We start from the raw sequence: 18992 nt of genomic DNA on the forward strand, positions 1-18992 counted from the left end.
GTTCCTCTGGCTTGTCAAGTTCGTAATTTTGCATTTCAGGATGAAACATATTATTCTAATGATTTTACAGCTTTTTCCAACATTGACTCTAGCATCATGAAATGTTTAACATTGCCCTGTTTGAACCGCTCAGGAATCAAGGTTGTAAACAAGCCCCCGAAGTTTACCTTCCACAACTGCTACCAGATTTTTTTTGTTCCCCCCTCCCCCACCCCATGGTGCCAGTCATATAAAGTGAAGTCAAACGTCAATGAACAGAACATGACACACAAGAAGTGAGCCACCTTCTTTCACTGTTGGACTGTTCATGCTATGTTTAGACCTGAGAATCCCATTTGGGCGTCAGTGCATGTTCCAGCACACAATTGTATTTATTATCCCGTATTGGTTTTCCTCTCTTGGCCCGAGCTACAGGCTACATACAGTTGCACCGTAACCAGGTCTGTTTTGGAACAGGTGATTATGAGAAGGAGAAGCCACAAGTGCCTCTGCTTATGGGTCGTCGTAGTATCTGTGACTGGGGTCATTGGGTTTATACGGACTGTGACCCTGCTGATCTTAGCTTTCTACACGAACAGGAAGATAAAGAGAATTTTCACTCAGATCAATAATTTAGAGCTACCGTGTCATATAATTAATTTTGTTGGCAGGCCACATTACCTCGTTATTGTGGAGCCATATTGTTAGGGCAAATCGCTATACAAACACATTCTTAACATCTATTGTCATTCTAAATCTACACCTTTGTATACTTATTTCAGGTTTGATTGTAAGCCCCAACTTCTAGATAGTTTGTAGCTGATAGACATTTTTAAACAATATCACCATTAGCTGATAGGCTTGTTTGAAATCACATCACACCTTCGAATGTGGAGAGAGGCGCTTGCCGCTCCTGTGCGTGCTGTTCACCCCGCCCGCTACTCTCCTTTCTCTCGTTCTCTCTCTCCCTCTCTCTCTCTCTCTCTCTCTCTCTCTCTCTCTCTCTCTCTCTCTCTCTCTCTCTCTCTCTCTCTCTCTCTCTCTCTCTCTCTCTCTCTCTCTCTCTCTCTCTCTCTCTCTCTCTCTCTCTCCTTCTCTTTGTCCCTGGCCCCAACCTTTTTTGGGGGTCAGCAGTTAAATCCTGTGCTGTCCCGAAGATAAAGAATATTTTTTGTTTTTTTGGTTTTACTTTTGATTCCTGCTTCATTAATAAAGTGTCTATCACATATAAATGCGGAGCCACTGAAATGTGCAATCGCCTCATCGTAGTATTACATATGCACAACAAATCGATGGCTAGTTTTGAAGTTGTTCACACAAAAAATCTGAAATTTTGATTTGTTTTTTTTTCTTCTTTACTGGCAAAATAATTTATTGACTTGCTTTATGGGCCACATAAATTTTGAGAGCAGGCCTTATTAAGGAAAAATGTAATCATGAGTTAACACTTAGCATTAAAAAAATCTTTACCGTCCACATACTAAATTATTTCCCTTTAAAGGACAAACAAAACATTTTTTTTGTTTCATAACTGACATCAGAAAAACGTTTTATAGCATCTAAAATACCCAAAACACGCAGACTGATATTTTTAGTCAAATGAAAAACACCAACCGTCCAAAAACTACTTCAAAATGAACCCGGAAATGGCCAGTTTCTGAAGGTCCTGCCCGCTTGTTCGTGACGTCACGCCAAGACGTCTTGCCTTGCTCAAGAATCAAAACAATGGCTTCAGATTCGGAGAAGATGCTTTCTTGTTACTCATCCAGTTATGAATATGATTCAAATAGTTCTGAAGCGGAAAGCATACATGTTTGCAATCAATTAAAGTAGTCATTCCCTGTCATTTTGAGGCATCTGGACTGAAATGGAGGATCCCAGAAAATGCACAAGATGGCGCCCAAGCTCTGTTGGAAATAGGCTGATTTGTCTGCTGGGAATTCGTGTCAGCTCGTATGCTCGTAGTGGTCTTGGTGCAAAACACAACGATTCACCATCTCATTATTTGTGTTTTCCTTCTAATTTCGCCATCAACACGGATCAACACAAAGTTTTCAGACCAAACAAAGTAAAGTACTGTAATGTAAAATGCATTGTGTGTTGTCGCTTTCTCGGACAGTCACAATACCTGCCGTGACGTCACGGTAGGTATCGTCACCAACTCAAAAACAAGATATATGATTGATTATATTGATTTCAATAACTTACGTCCAATTTCCCACCTCCCATTCATCGCCAAAATTCTTGAAAAGACAGTTGTTTTCCCAGCTTCACTCACACCTCACTCACAATAACCTGTACGAACAATTCCAGTCTGGTTTCCGCCCCCGCCACAGTACTGAATCGGCTCTCATAAAAATCACGAATGATCTTTTTATGGCAGCCGATGCCGGTTCACTCTCCATCCTCATCCTTCTCGACCTGACCTCAGCCTTTGACACCATTTCCCACCCTATCCTGCTCGACAGACTTTCCACCCTAGGCATCACACATACCCCACTCCGCTGGTTTCATTCCTATCTCTCTGATCGCTCACAATTCATCCAAATCAACTCGTTCACCTCACGGTCCTCTCCTGTGTCCTCTGGTGTGCCTCAAGGGTCTGTCCTGGGGCCACTTCTCTTTATTATCTACCTACTTCCTCTTGGCAATATTTTCCGTAAGTTTGGCATTCACTTTCACTGCTTCGCGGATGACACCCAACTCTACCTGTCCAGCAAACCCGACGCCTCTCTTCCACCTTCATCCCTCTCACTTTGCCTCTCAGAAATTAAATCCTGGCTTTTCCCATAACTTTCTCAAGCTTAACAGTGAAAAAACCGAACTTCTCCTTGTCGGTACCAAATCCACCCTCCACAAAACTAACAGTTTCTCTCTCATCATTGACAGTTCAACCGTGTCCCCCTCCCCTCAGGTCAAGAGCCTGGGTGTCATCCTCGATAGCTCACTATCTTTTCAGTCCCATATAAATAACATAACTCGGTCTGCTTATTTCCACCTCCGTAATATTAACCGTCTCCGTCCCTCGCTCACCCCTCACACCACTGCTATCCTTATCCACAGTCTCGTCACCTCCCGCATCGATTATTGCAACGCACTTCTCTTCGGTATCAATCAGAAATTTTTCCATAAACTCCAACTCGTCCAAAATTCTTCAGCCCGGATCATCACTAGAACCCCCTCCTTTCACCACATCACCCCTGTCCTCCAGCAACTCCACTGGCTACCTGTTAAACATCGTATCGAATTCAAAATACTTCTGTTTACATTCAAAGCCATCCATAACCTTGCCCCTCCCTATCTTTCTGACCTGCTTCAAATCTCTGTTCCCTCTCGGTCCTCAGATCCTCATCCTCCCTTCACCTCTATGTGCCCTCTGCCCGTCTCACCACGATGGGATGCAGAGCTTTCAGCCGCTCTGCTCTCAAACTCTGGAATGCTCTTCCACCCAACATCCGTAATATTGACTCCCTCCCTATTTTCAAGGCTCACCTCAAAACCCACTTGTTTAAAATTGCTTTCAATGTATAGTTCTATCTGCTATTTTGTTATGTATCATTTTACTTATGGTTTTATTGTTATGTGCTTTGTTTTATTGTTTTTATTGTAAAGTGTCCTTGGGTGTTTTGAAAGGCGCTTGAAATAAAATGTATTATTATATATTCAGTATCAATATTCAGAGCGAGTCTTAAAACGTAATCTATAGCTATATGCGGTGGGATCTTTGTAAAATACGCTCAGTATAAGTCATTTGAAGTGATTTTACAAATTATGGACGCAACTTGTCAGAGGGCATCGGTTGTCCTTGAAGCAGCCTTTCTGACTCTGAAAGCAGCAAGGCACAAATGAAATGAGGTGAAGGTAATCACAGCATTGTGTACAGATGAACTCATGTTATGTCACGTCACCAACCAACCAGCAAGGGAAGTATACTGTATGATAAAGTTAAGTCTGAGGTGTCCAACCCCTGATCTCTTGACTATTAAAAGTATTCAATACTTTTCTTTGTCAATAAGATGGTTCCGCCCACACTGGTCTAAACATGCTATCCTAATTCATATTGCATTGGCATAATATGAAATAATTAAAATAAATCCCTGTTATTTTACCTTTCTGGGAGGGCTGCCTACTTGCTGTTTCCTGAAAACGACATCACAGTGCCAAATGGCTCTGGTGATGGCTGTCACGGATCACTTGCTTTCTGGGTTTGCTCATAATATGTTAAATAACGACCATATCAATAACCAAAATAGTCACACTGAAACAGCATCAATGACAATTTGTTACATGTTACCTACACCCAGTTCCACAGACTCACCACTGCCAATAGTCAGGAGACCCTGAGGGGACAGAGGGACCTGACAGGATTAAAATGTACACATCCCCCTTTAGTGTCTTTAAAACCCCAATTCAGAGTTGACAGTAGATTAGTCAAAGCATGGGTTTATAGGATGGTCAGCAATGTGTCACCTCATCTGCCAGGGTTTGCATCCATGTGACATGATAGTGGGCATCGTGAGGATTACAAGGTCAGCGATCCTTGAGCCACTTGTCATGCTGTCCAAAGGCCTGGACAGGGAATGCCTTGTGGCTCAGAGACAATGTGTGGCAAAGGCTGCTCTCCAAGAATCAATCAATGAAAGTAAATATGCACAGAAATGCATACAACATTGGATAACTCACGAGGGAGCTGTCTGGCTTGTTAGATGCTAAACAATATGCTGCTCATCAATAATGTTGCAAAATAATGAACTGAGAAATTGCAGGTGTTCAAGTAGCAACAAAAACTGTCAGACGTGCTTGCAGTCCAGCATTGTAATTTTGCTTTGTCGTGCTGAACTCACAATGTCATTTCAAATACTGTATACAGAGGGTTTGACACTGCTTGAACTGTTGATGCCTCTGGTACAACTAAGATCATTCCCAAACTTAAAGGGCAACCGACCTCACTTTTTTGTTTTTTTAACTGACATCAGAAAAACGTTTTATAGCATCTAAAATAACCAAAACTCCAATATTTTTATTCAAATCCAAAACACCAATAAAAATGACTTAAAGTGTCCAAAATCTGCCAAAAAATTGAGCTGTGAATTGGGCATTTTCAGAAAGTTCCGCCCCCAGTTCGTGACGTCACGCCAAGACGTCTTGCATTGCTGGAGAATCCAAACAATGGCTTCAGATTCGGGGAATATGCTTTCTTGTTACACATCCAGTTCTGAATATGATTCAAATAGTTCTGAAGAGGAAAGCATACATGTTTGCAATCGATTAAAGAATTATATGTGCCATTTTGAGGCAACATTGGGGGAAAATCTCTCACCCAAAAAAAAGAGGCACAAAATGGCGACCTCCAGTGGCCACCTCCGCTTCCACAGGCTGATAAATTCCTTATGGAGCTTGGATGCCCTCTTCTGGTGGCTTTTGGGTGCAACACGGTTCTTAGACCAAACATGTACAGCAAAATACATTGACGTGATTGAAGGACTGCTACAATGTGGCTTTTTTGGTCAGGGGGCGGTCTTCTCATGACGTCAAGTACGGACTCGTCACCAACTCAAAAACAAGACTTCCTGAATATTCAGAGCGAGTCTTAAAACGTAAAATATAGCTATATGCGGTGGAATCTTATTAAAATACGCCCAGTAGAAGTCATTTAAAGCCATTTTACAAATTATGGACACAACTTGTCCGGAGACGTCGGTTGTCCTTTAAGCATCAATAAGTTTTATTAGTCCTTCATTTAAGGTGCTGTGTTTGTACTGAAAAATAAGAACACATGCGCACGGTCCACACAATGAGCTCTCACAAAGGTTGTCAGATTTATATATACAACTGATTTATCTTATTTTCGTTCTCAATTTGACTGCTGCACTGTGCAAGAGTTAATATATTGTGGAATAACAGGGCCAGAAAACGCCCTATTTATTATTAGTATTTTTTATACAGTATCAGGATGCATGAACATTTTGAGAAATGAAAGGACATGTCACTCTCTGTTGCTGTTGTGTGGTACAGTTGCCTAACAGTCAACACTGCTCTATATCTGAGCGACATGCAGCTTTGGTCTTCGTCAGGGGCGTCTCCTTGACAACATGCAACACAGCACCTGGGCAACAATGCCAGCCCAAAAAAAGAGTCGTGTTCACGGCATGGCCGCTGTAACTGGCGCCAATATTGTCATTGGTTGCCATGACAACAAAAATATAATTTATTTGGCCTTGTTGTTTTGTCAAAATGTTTAAAGTTTCTGCGTGAACTTTTATATGTATGTTTTTCTTAAAATCGTCTTCAATACTTTATTTATAATATTGTGTCTTGATCACTTCTGGTTCCGTGTCACGTGTTTCGTGCGAGAGAAATCGCTAGAGAGAGACAGAACGAGACAAATTGCGAGAGAAATTGCCAGAGAAAGGGAACGATAAAGTCTACGTCATTGAAGTTTGTCTACCTGTGGTTTACAAAGTGCACATGCTACGTTATTAATTTGCTTATTTGTTGTAAGTCTTGTCGAACTAATGTTGATTGTTGTTTTAAATGTCTTTTAGTTTTCACAGTGTTCCACAGTAAACGTTTTGGATATCAGTACGAAGCGTCATCCTTGACCGGGGAAAAGAGAGCCGCTGTTAGGTGAATATTTACGGCCCCTACTTGTGTCACTTTATCTAATCATGTTTCGTATGCTCGGAATTTCACAGGCAAAGTTGCATCCCTCCTGGGAATAGACTGCCCAGAAATAACTGCCAGATATTGTATGTGGATCTCCGGAGGATTTTATGTGAACATAACAAACAGGGCCACTCAGCAAAGGGAGGCGCAGGTTTGACAAATTGTGTCGCATCATGGAAAGTCCCCGCCCCTATCAAGCACCCTGCTGTGGAGTCCAAATCCAACCTGCTGCATAGTTAAAGTACACACACTAAAAGGAGTGAGGGTGATGATGCTGTGGCAAATATGAACAGCAGGTGGACATTGGGCTGAGTAAATAAAAATAAAAAGGAATACATTATAACTGGGTTTAAAAGGATATCCTTGCATCACAATATGACCCTTTCATGCACCCTGTAACCCCATATCATTGAGAAGAAATGAATATCAGCGCAGAGCGCCGATGCGTATGTGGAACTGTCGCAGCTTGGAATTGCAGGAGATTTATGTGGGAGAGGAGATATGAGACAATGTCTTTTCCTCAATGGATGCTACAGCTTCGTGTTTGCTTTCAACATTTAGCTTGTAGTAGACGTGCAAATTCCACCATGACGTCCCTGATCCACTGCTGAAATGGATGCTTTGATCCTCTCCTCTTTCATCTAGAACTGCTTCATGTCATCACAAAGAGGGTACAGCAAGTCCTGAAGAATGAATGACTCTGTGTCTTTGTGTTGTCGTATTATTTGTTATGTTTGTTTTTTTCCCAAGATGGCGGCACGTGAACACGCAGCGGCTCCCCTCTACCGGCAAATTGGCGTTTCATATTTATTATGTTTGTGAAAGTCTTTATAAGTGCCTTGCATGCTGGGTCCGAGAGGACAATAATTTCATCTGTGCTGTATGTCTGTGTAAGCTCTCAGTCGTACAGGAGTGGTCCATCGATGAGAAGGTTTCTTCAGCCGTCATCTGTACAAAAGTGAAGGTTTCGGACGTTTCGCCTCCTACCCAAGAGGCTTCGTCAGCGAACTAAAGTCTGACTGGTCGTATCGGCCCCATTTATATATCCCTAATGTCCAGACATGGTGGCGCCGGACACAGCTATGATAGGTCCCTACCCTCAGGTTGGGGGGGGGGGCATCCAAAAGATAGGCTACCAAATGAAAAACAAAGTAATGTAGTTTATTCCATACATTGTAAGAATGAAAATTGTAAAGAGCAGTACATTGGGGAGACTCAACAAATTCTCAAAAAAAGACTTTATCAACATCGCAGGGATAATACTAGTGGGCCTCAATCGGCAGTACATTTGCACCTAAAAGCTAGCAATTTGACGACAATGAGGTTAAAATCTTAGCGAAAGAACATAGATGGTTTGAAAGGGGGGTAAAAGAAGCGATTCTTATAAAACAACAAAATCCTTCATTAAACCGGTCTGGTGGGGTGAGGTTCAATTTGGATTGTTCATACAATAGCCTGCTTAGGCAAAACAGGTTAGGCAACTTTCGCAATGCTGATGAGGGTCGTTATGCTGATGAGGTGATACCGGGGGGAGTGGGGGTAATAGGCCAGTCGCTAGTCAGGAATGTAGGAACAATCAGTGGGGCCACAGGGAGGGGTCCCCTGCCCCCCCCAACCTAAGGGTAGGGACCTATCATAGCTGTGTCCGGCGCCACCATGTCTGGACATTAGGGATATATAAATGGGGCCGATACGACCAGTCAGACTTTAGTTCGCTGACGAAGCCTCTCGGATAGGAGGCGAAACGTCCGAAACCTTCACTTTTGTACAGATGACGGCTGAAGAAACCTTCTCATCGATCTGTGCTGTATGTCATCCATATTAGCATATTTGACAATAAAGCTGACTTTGACTTTGACTGTAGTGACTGCAGTCCTCGAGAGGATTGAAACAGTTCCCAGGTGCCTTAAGACTTCTGTGATTTATATTTTATTTCAAAATACCCCAAAGATTAAAAAATACACAACACTTGACGAGCCTTTCCGTTTTTAGCCACAACATTGGATAACTCCTTTATATTCAGAATGACCAGACCTGACTGCTACGGTGGATCAAACTCGTCCTGTAATCTTTATTAACTCCCCTCAAAAAGTACATTGTTTTTTTTATATGATAAATATTCACTTTCATCCATTTTGTCATCTGCTTATCCTCACGATGGTCGGGGGCATACTGAAGCCGGCTGTCATTGGGCAGTAGAAGAATAAATAGGCCATGTTTCCAACACGTGCAGACATGTGTTTTATGGACTGGTGAGAAAGCAATTCAACTTTGAAAGACAACCGACACCTCCTGACAAGTTGTGTCCATAATTTGTAAAATCGCTTCAAATGACTTCTACTGAGCGTATTTTACAAAGATTCCACCGCATATAGCTATATTTTACGTTTTAAGATTCGCGCTGAATATTCCGGAAGTCTTGTTTGTGAGATGGTGACGCCACGGACCGAGAAAGGACACACTGTAGCAGTGACCTCAATGCATTGTGCGGTACTTTGTTTGGTCTGAAAACTTTGTGTTGATACGTGTTGATGGCGAAATTAGAAGGAAAAAACATAAATAACGCGATGTTGAATCGTTGTGTGTTTCACCAAGACTACTATTTGATATTCACTGACAAAACTTCCCAAGAGACAAATAAGCCCATTTCCACGGAGCTTTGTCGCCATCTTATGCCTTTTTTGCGTGCTACTTAAGAGTTTGTCACTACCTTTCTCTCCAGATTCCTCAAAATGACACGGAATACATTATTTAATCGATTGCAAACATGTATGCTTTCCTCTTCAGAACTATTTGAATCATATTCATAACTGGATGAGTAACAAGAAAGCATCTTATCCGAATCTGAAGCCATTGTTTTGATTCTCAAGCAAGGCAAGATGACTTGGCGTGACACCACGAACAAGGGGGCGGGACCGTCTGAAACTGGCCACTTTCTGTTTCAATTTGAAGTAGTTTTTAGACACTTTAAGTCATATTTATTGGTGTTTTGCATTTGACTAAAAATATCATACTGCGTGTTTTGGGTATTTTAGATGCTATAAAACGTTTTTCTGATGTCACATAGGAAACAAAAAAGTGGTGTCGGTTGTCCTTTAATGATGTAAAGGCTATATGGTTGAGAATTTCCAAGATCTGCTTTTGGTCATTCATTCCCATGGGGTTGTTGAATAGAACATATTCACTTTGCTCCCATCTTGAATTTCCAAACAATCAGCTCATTCAAGTCACATTAGGAACAATTTTCACTTTGCTTGAAAAAAAAAATCCCATTGACGAAAAGTGTAACTGTAAGATTTTTCTTACAATTTTTGTAAAAATGTAAGATATTTCCATTCCCCAATAATTTTCAACATTACGCCGAGGCATCAATATTTTTTTCCACTCAACATTTCATCATTCACATGCAATTCCTCCAGAAACTACAAATGTCTCTATAACTATATTGTCATTGGTTACCATGACATCAAAAATATAATTTATTTGTTCTTGTTGTTCTGTAAAAGTGTTTAACGTTTATATGCGAACCTTTATATGTGTGTTTTTCTTAAAATCGTCTTCAATACTTTATGTTTTGTCGTTATCACTTCCGCCTCCGTGTCATGTGTTTCGATGTACGAGAGTAATTGCAAGAGAGACAGAACGAGAGTAACTGCTAGAGAGAGAGAACGCAGTCTAGTCTACGTCAAAGTTTATCTACTTTCGGTTAATAAGGTGCACACGGTACGTTATTAATTTGCTTATTTACTGTATGTCTTGTCGAACTTATTGTAATGTTAATTGTCGTTTTTAAATGTCATTTATAGTTTTCACGGTGTTCCAAGTGCTCCATAATAAACGTTGGGACATCAGTACGAAGCGTCATCCTTGACCGGGGTAGATACAGTCTCATTTCATACTCTTAGTTCTTGTTTTATTTTTAACCTAAACCGTCTTCAGTTTAAGTTCCAAAAAACAAAACAAGGGAACAGGTCTCACTCAATGACATCATTGAAGGGACACGGATACACCTTACAAAACTGTACTAGGACACTCCATTAATACAAAATCCAGGCTTTAATGGCTTGTTTAGAGTTGTTGTGTTCTGTGCATGAGTAAGTGGACTGATCTAAGCTCATCTAATGGTGATGGGGGGGCCACAGGAATACCGTATATTCTGCTTAAGCACAAATGCAGTTTGCCCTCGTTCAGAAATCCTGACTTTTGGTGTCAGTGGGACATAACGAATGACAACTTTATTTTTCACTCTGCCAAGTTTTTAAAATTGGTGTATCAGAATATTCAGTCATCACATTTTTTACTTGACCCAAGGAGAATGGTTGAATCAGTCATTCTCCTTTCACCAGTCTCCTTTTTGACACAAGCATCTGTAGTGTGAATATGTTTACCACCTCGAGAAACTAATTCTGATTCAAATCATGAAGATTTGTTACTATCTTTCTATCTTTTCAGTGGGCTAAATTCTTCAGTATCAGAATCAGAAAACCTTTATTCGTCCCACAATGGGGAAATTTGCAGTCCACAGCAGCAATTTGAAAGGGGATGGGGTGGGGTGGGGGCTGAAAGGATAGAAAACAAGATATTTTAAGCATAGCAAAATAAAAATGTCAACAAAAATGTCAATGTTTTTTTTAACTCAATTGGAAGTTCCATCCTGTAGTACAGTGTGATGGGTGCAAACTTCATTGAACTTATTTGGACTGTAAAGTCCACGGGTCAAGCTCGGAGCGAACCTAATGTTGGACAACACTGATGTTTCTGCTTGAATATAAATAGTGCTCTTTCCCCAGAGCTCTGAGTGGCAGCTATTCTGGAAGTGAAACCAGACCTGGGGAGCCCTAACAAGTGAGCATGCAAGCACCGTGCCCTCCTAGTTCCGCACTTGGAATTTGGATTTGGACTAGTCAACCTCAATACACCAGTACACAAATGATTCGAGAAATAGCACATGTTGGACAAATGTCATTGCCTTGCATGAACTAAGAAGCTCAAGTCTACTCCAATCAAATGCAATAAAAAATAAATTTTGAAAATCTTTTCTTTTTGATGGGGCCATTTGTTTGTATAATAATACATTTCATTTATAGCCGCCTTTCAAAACTCTCAAGGTCACTTTACAGTCACAGGATCAGTTTTTCTGTGGGTGAGCAGCGGCAGCCACACGCGCCAGCTTTCACTCAATCCGGAAGTAACTCAAATAGCCAGAAAGCTAGCCAGCTAGCCAATAGATAGCTAATAGCTAGTCAGCTAGATAGCTAACCAGCCAGCTAGATAGCTCTATAGCTAAAAGCTAGCTTGCTAGATTAGTGACATGTATTGGGTGTCATGTGTGTTGAGCACAGCTTCTCCATTTTGGTCGCATGTTTAGCGTTTAGCATTTGGTGGCATGTTGGTCGGTATTAATTGTATGACACTTACCGGTAATCATTCGATTGTCCATTTCATATTTTGACATTTTAATCGAACCCAGAATAAATATGTCACGGTTTGCGAGGTGGTGATGGCGGTTGCGGATCATACAATTGCATACAAAGCATACATCGTACATACAGCATGTACACATGCATATAACATACAATGACCCGACAGCGAATGGTCGTGCAGGGAGTCATTTCAATGACACTTTTGAGTGTCATTGATTGTAACGACCAGCACCTGCGAGGCAGCAGGCAGGGCTGACAGCGCTACCCATTGGTCTCCAATCCGAACGTGGCAGTCCGCCAAGGCTCGGCACGACCAGCACCTGTGCAGGTGCAGGCGGGGCCGATAGCGGACTGCCACGTTCGGATTGACGACCAATGCTTAGTGCTGTCAGCCCTGCCTGCCTGCACGATCATTCGCTGTCAGGTCATTGTATGTTATATGCATGTGTACATGTGTATGATGTATGCTTTGTATGCAATTGTATGCTGTGCATGTGTTTGTTTAACATTGGCAGACTTTTAATCTTGGTTTTCTTTTGATACTCTGTATTTTTTTCCATTCAGATGACTTTGATGTTTTACATTTTGTTCCTGCTGACTTTATTTTAATACAATTTGACAAACACAACCTCCTGCTCCCTCCTGCTCCTTCCTGCTCCCTCCTGCCTGCTTTTTGGGATCCGCAACCGCCATCACCACCTTGCAAAACGTGACAAAATAGGGTGCAGATTTATATTCTCGCAAACTATCTTTCTTTTTATAATGTGATTGTGAACCTTTTTTGTAGACATCAGCCACTACTGGAGTGTAACATTGTGACCATATGAGTGAGTCCTTGATAAATCCCACACAAAAGCTCTTAACCAGGCTGTAATCCGCCCACCAAGTCGAGGAGCTCAGAGTACGTTAACAATCTGCCCCACTGGCCCCAAACTGTCACTCAGCAGCAAGGTGTACTTTTCTCCAGTGATTTCAGCACTTGAGCTGTTATCTCTTAAAAAGCAATGCTTCCAAATGCCTTTCGTCAGTCTTCATACAAGCCTCCCACTTGTCATTAGTGCATGTCTGGGCCTAAAGGTTTGCTCGGTTGACCAGAGAACAACATGTTATTATTAGGATGAGGCTTGATGATGATTCTTATGCTAAAAGTGAAATAATCCATCCATTCGTCCATCCACCCACCCAAACCAATCCACCCATCCATCCATCCAGTCATCCGTTCATCCAGCTATCCATCCATCCACCCACCTTCCAAACTGCTCGTCCTCAAGAGAGTCACGGAAATGCTGGTGCCTATCCCAGCTGTCTTCTGAGAGCAAGCAAAGGACACCCTGAACCGGTTGACAGCCAATTGCAGCTCACACAGAAAGAACCATTCGTGCTCACATTCTTACTTAGGGACAATTTAGAGTGTTCAATCAGTCATGAATGTTTTTGGAATGTGGGAGGAAAATCTGAGTACCTGGAGAAAACCCATGCAGGCGCGGGGAGACCATGCAAACTCCATACATGAAGGTCGGAGCTGGAATTGAACTCTGTACCTCTGCTTTGTGAAGTGGACGTACTAACCAGTCGATCAATAAGAATCACCTATCAGTCTAAGTGACTAGCAGTCACATTCTCGTGAGTCTCAGTGTTAAGTAGCTAAATAAATTGATTTCTGGATATTAACAACACCAAAAGGCACTGGCCTGCTGCTCTGCCATGAGATGCAAAATATCACTTCTAGTCATGGACCAATAACCATCAACATCTTGCTTGCTTAGAGTTTCAACTTTCAGCATTGTGGAATACATAAAATCTTAATACAAGACTCTTAGGACATGTTTTTTGTGCTTTTTAGAGTAAAGTATTTTAACTATAAGAGCAAAAATGACAAATGTTTATACTAGGAAATGTTGTTTCTGTGCAAAGAAAATAAAGACAGATTGTACGGATTGCAATCATTTCAAACACAATCTTAACATGAGATCCTCATCATGTTAACACATCATCAGTACGCAGCCTTTGGCAAGGTAGTGATGGGAGAGCAAGTGGAAAAATATAATATAAAAATATAATATATTTCAAAACTTTCTAGGGTGCAGTCGACCTTTGCCCCTGTTACATCGGGATTATTTTTCATGAGTCATCTATGCTTTTATGTGCACTGTGACCGCAGCCTGCTCAGTACAATATCTTGTTCCATTGTCATCGGCACCCTTCATATACGAATCCCATGAAAGGACAGCAGATTCTCTGCCGTTTTCCTCAGGTTAGTAGTCAAAGCATTTCTCATAGATACTTTTATGGCCACTGTGCACAAGCTCCTCTGGTCTTACCTCTGGTAGCTAAGCGACCAACCGCTAACTGTGCTGCTGTGGTGCTGCAGAGCTGCCGATCCTGCCTTCAGCCTGACGCCCTGGATGACAGGTTTATCCTTCGTGTTGAATGCTTCTTGCCCACCCAGTGTGAGAGTTACTTCTCCACTATGTCCTCAAACCTCCCCTTGTACAATCCAGGTGGTCTGAATGAGGATGGCAGTGCAGGATGGTGTCTCAGGCTAAGTCCCTGTGAGCATGATGCTGTCTGGGCATGGGTGTGTGTGTTTGTGTGTGTGAGAGGGAGAGGGAGCGGAGGACCTGCCATGTTAAGTTGCAGCCAGTTAAATTTAAACCAGCCTGCCTTCTGACACCTTGAGCCATGTCTGCACCCCCCACCCTCCAAAACACACACACAAACCCCCCCCCACACACACTTGGCAATGACACTACTCCATGGATCCTGACTGAAGACCACTGCCACAGCATTCCCTGAGGGGCAGGATCCTATGCTTGGGATGGTTTGTGCTTTTCAAGCAGAAATGTAAATTTGCCACAAAAAAAAAGTAAATATTTTTTTCCCGTTGTGGCACATTGATCATAGGGGTGTCAAACATACAGTCCGCGTGCCATAGCCAGCCAGCAATGTGGTTCAATCCAGCCTACAGGATGAGTTTGAAAGTTAAAATAATGCTGTGGTGATGCTATAGTTATGTGTTGTTTTAAGTTTTAGATTTTATGATAGTTCTCACATTAACTTTGGTATGCATAAGTAGAAAATGCTGTGAAAATGTTGCAACTTTCGAGCCGAAAATACTTGGGGTCAGCAGTCCAGAGCAATGGAGTGTTATGCGATAGATGAGTCTAGAATTGAGGGCTAAAATTAGAAAACAGTAATCCGTGATGTCTGTATTTGACGCAGAGGCAATGAGGAAATGGCACAAAGCAAAACTGGGGGTGCCAGGAATAAAGATGTTGACGTTTACTTTGAGAGTCATCAGTAATAGAATTAGAACTGAGCTCCTCACAGGGATAGATAAGGTGTGATGTTTTGGAGGAAGAAGAAGGAAGAGAGACGATTTGAATGTTTTGGATCCGTTGCTTTGTCGGGAGCGATGCATTGTAAACCTCTTTTTCACATCTCAGTCGCAAGAAAGCTAGAGCTGAAATTCCTGCACGCTAACCAACTCACTGTACTCCCAACTTCCAACTATCACCTGCCAAGTCTCTACTTTATCGTCCCATTTGTCTTGAAATATGTTTAGTCATCATGAATAGATTTTAATCCACCCATTCATTCATTTTCCAAAACGTTTCTCCTCATTGGAGTTATGGGCGTGCTGAAGCGTGTCACTGCCGTCATTGTGAAAGACACAGAGGACGCCCTGAACTGGTGTCCAGCCATTCAGGTTTGATTTTAAAATTAATCAATGAACATTTCGGACCTCCCATGGAGTCAGATCTCTGAGCACATATCCTTGTCTTTATGAACTTCACACTCAATACAACATTTGGTGCAACAAAGGGAGTGGTTGGTGTTTTCTTTTTAGGACACTAAAGAGCTTTTAATGGTTTGTGCGGTTATGAGTCCAGTAACGGCACAGGAGCAGTAAGCCTTGAGCATGTTTGATACTACTACTTGAACATAAGCTCCAATAATGTGTTACCTAATCAGATTGTACAAAGCACCAATGCATGACCCTTTTCCACTCTTCCTCTCTCGTGCGGCGTCGTGGGAGCAAGGAGTTTAAAAACAGAAGTATTTACGACACAGTGCTCACCTTTCAAGTTCTTGGAGAGCCACAATGCGGGACCAACAGTGTGACAGCAAATGGTTAAAGAAAGTTTGGTTTCCGCTTGGAAAACTCTCCGCCTGTCTTGATACAGTGGATATCTGTGTTTCTTCAGCCAGAACCAAACCCCAGTATTCAAGTCACGTGAAATGCAAATTTTCCCATTGTGGGATGATTAACGGCTTTCTGATTCCGATTCTGAAATTAAGAGTCTTATTCTTCTTCTTTTCCTTTCGGCTTTTACCTTTAGGGGTCGCCACAGCGAATCAATGTCCTCCATCTTCAGAGGTTTGATTCGCATGTTTGTTTTGGCAAAGCTTTTACGTCGGATGCCCTTCCTGACACAACCCTATGTATTTATCCGGGCTTGGGACCGGCACAAGAAGACACTGGCTTATGTAAAACAACAGATTGACATCGTAAATCCTCTTTAGAAGATACATTAAAATATAACGAGGTTTTTTTCTGATTTCTGCTTTCAAAATGGGTTATGCATCAATGCCCGATCTGATAAATAAATACATTTGCTGTGTGCGGGATTGTTCACTTTTTGTATTGGTCCTTCTGAGGGAAACTAAATTAACACATGGTTTGAGGGCACCATGTGGTTCATTTGTTCCATCATATCAGGGGTATCAAACCAATAGTGGTCATGGGCACATCGCTGTCAAGTCACGTGATGTCGCGTCGTGGCTTGGTTGCCAGATCAGTTCAGTATTACAGCGTTACATAAAATGAGGATACAATCTAACTTTCTCAACAGAAGGTAAGAAGGAAATGCATTGTGTCTTTGTAGATCTGGAGAAAGTGTACGACAGGGTGCCCGGAGAAGAGCTGTGGTATTGCATGAGGAAGTCTCGAGTGACAGAAAAGTATGTCAGAGCGGTGCAAGACATGTATCATGACTGTAAGACAGTTGTGAGGTGTGCTGTCGGTGTGATGAAGGAATTCAAGGTGGAGGTGGGACTCCACCAGGGGTCAGCTCTGAGCCCCTTCTTATTTGCTATGGTGATGGACAGGCTGACAGACAATGTTAGACAATAATCTCCTTGGACCATGATGTTTGCAGATGACATTGTGATCTGTAGCGAGAACGGGGAGCAGGTGAGAACGGAGATCAGTCGCAGCAAGACGGAATGTATGTGTGTGAATGAAAGGGATCCAAGTGCAAGAGTGATGCTAAAGGGGGAAGAGATAAAGAAGGTGGAGGATTTTAAGTACTTGGGATCAACTGTCCAGAGCAATGGAGAGTGTGGAAAAGAGGTGAAGAAGCGTGTCCAGGCAGGCTGGAGCGGCTGGAGAAAAATGTCAGGTGTGATGTGTGATAGAAGGTATTCAGCTAGGATGAAAGGAAAAGTGTATAAAACGTCGTGAGACCAGCCATGATGTTTGGACTGGAGACAGTGCCACTGAAGCAAAGAGAGGAAGCAGAGCTGGAGGTAGCAGAGCTGGAGATGTTGAGGTTTTCTTTGGGAGTGACCAGGTTGGATAGGATCAGCAATGAGTACATTAGAGGGACAACTCATATTAGAGCATTTGGAGAGAAAGTCAGAGAGGCCAGACTGAGATGGTTTGGACATGTCCAGAGGAGAGAGAGCGACTATATCGGCAGAAGGATGCTGAGCCTTCAACTGCCAGACAGGACACAGAGAGGAAGACCGAAGAGGAGGTTTATGGATGTGGTCAAAGAGGACATGAAGGTAGCTGGTGTGAGAGAAGAGGATGCACAAAGCCGGGTTAGATGGAGGACATTGATTCGCTGTGGCGAACCCTGAAGGGAAAAGCCGAAAGGAAAAGAAGAGGAGGAGAGCATTCAGATATTTGTATCAGTATAAATGTGGTCAGCCTGGTCGCCGAGTGTCCATCACTTTGACTTCACACTGCAGAAATCCCAGGTTCAATTCTAGAGCTGGCTTTCCTGTGTGTAGTTTGCACATTCTCCCGGTTCTTGTGTGACTTTTCTCGGAATCATCCGGTGTTCTCCCATGTTCCAAAAACTTCATTGCAGGATAATTGAACACTCTAGTCCGTAGATGTAAGTTTGAGTGGCAGTGGTTGTCTCTATGTCCCCTGTGATTGGCTGGCAAACGGTTGAGGGTGTCCCCCACGAGACAGCTGGGATAGGCTTCAGCACCGCCCCCACAACCCTAGTGAGGACAAAGCAGTTCTAAAAATAAATGAATGAATAACCTGTCACGGTTTGCCAGGTGGTGGATCCCCAAAAAGCAGGCAGGAGGGAGGAGCAGGGTAGGGTGTATTTGACAAATTCTATTAAAAAAAGGAACAAAATCTCAAACATCAAAGTCATGAAAACAAAAAAGTAGAAATGTCAAAGTAAACTGAGTAAAAACTCTGCCAAGATTAAACAAACCGGACAGGGTGCAACAAACATTGAAACGACACTGAATGGTCGTGCTGGGAGTCCTATTGACTGCAACTGATTAAAACGACCAATATCTGTGCAAGTGCAGGTGGGGCCGACAGCGCCACCCGTTGGTCGCCAACCAGAACGTGACATAACTGTGGCCCTTTCACTGTCAATTTCTAGTCAATTTATGGCTTTCCCAAGATGTGTTCCAAATACAGTAAAGTCTCGTTATATCGATATTCAAGGGAGTCCGAAAAAATATCGATATAACCGGGACTATCAATATATCCGACCCAGTTTGCATGTAATTTTCTCCGTGCGTGCATAGAAATAGTATCGATATAACCGGGATTATCGATATATCCGATATCGATATAACGAGACTTTACTGTAATAACAATAATAAATTTCATTTATAAGCGCCTTTCAAAACTCTCAAGTTCACTTTACAGTCACAGGATCA

At 42.3% G+C, this 18992-nt stretch overlaps 1 protein-coding gene and 1 long non-coding RNA gene across 3 annotated transcripts in view; one reads left to right on the forward strand and one right to left on the reverse strand.

Annotated features, from left to right (window-relative positions):
* The window catches only part of filip1l (filamin A interacting protein 1 like), a 43573-nt gene extending 28948 nt beyond the window's left edge, over window positions 1-14625 (reverse strand). For both annotated transcript variants that reach the window (XM_089001101.1, XM_089001095.1), the window contains exon 1: window positions 14390-14625. The gene's annotated coding sequence lies outside the window, so the exon portion shown is untranslated. The remainder of the gene's footprint in view (window positions 1-14389) is intronic.
* Window positions 10296-11637, forward strand: LOC148903366 (uncharacterized). Its single transcript, XR_016115007.1, has 3 exons — window positions 10296-10368; window positions 10452-10521; window positions 11436-11637. It is a non-coding gene; the product is annotated as an uncharacterized LOC148903366 (long non-coding RNA).
* Window positions 14626-18992: the final 4367 nt, after the last annotated feature.

The sequence above is a fragment of the Hippocampus bargibanti genome, linkage group LG01 (genome assembly GCF_051943395.1).
Source record: "Hippocampus bargibanti isolate YZ-2025 linkage group LG01, ASM5194339v1, whole genome shotgun sequence".
NCBI classification, from domain to species: Eukaryota; Metazoa; Chordata; class Actinopteri; order Syngnathiformes; family Syngnathidae; genus Hippocampus; species Hippocampus bargibanti.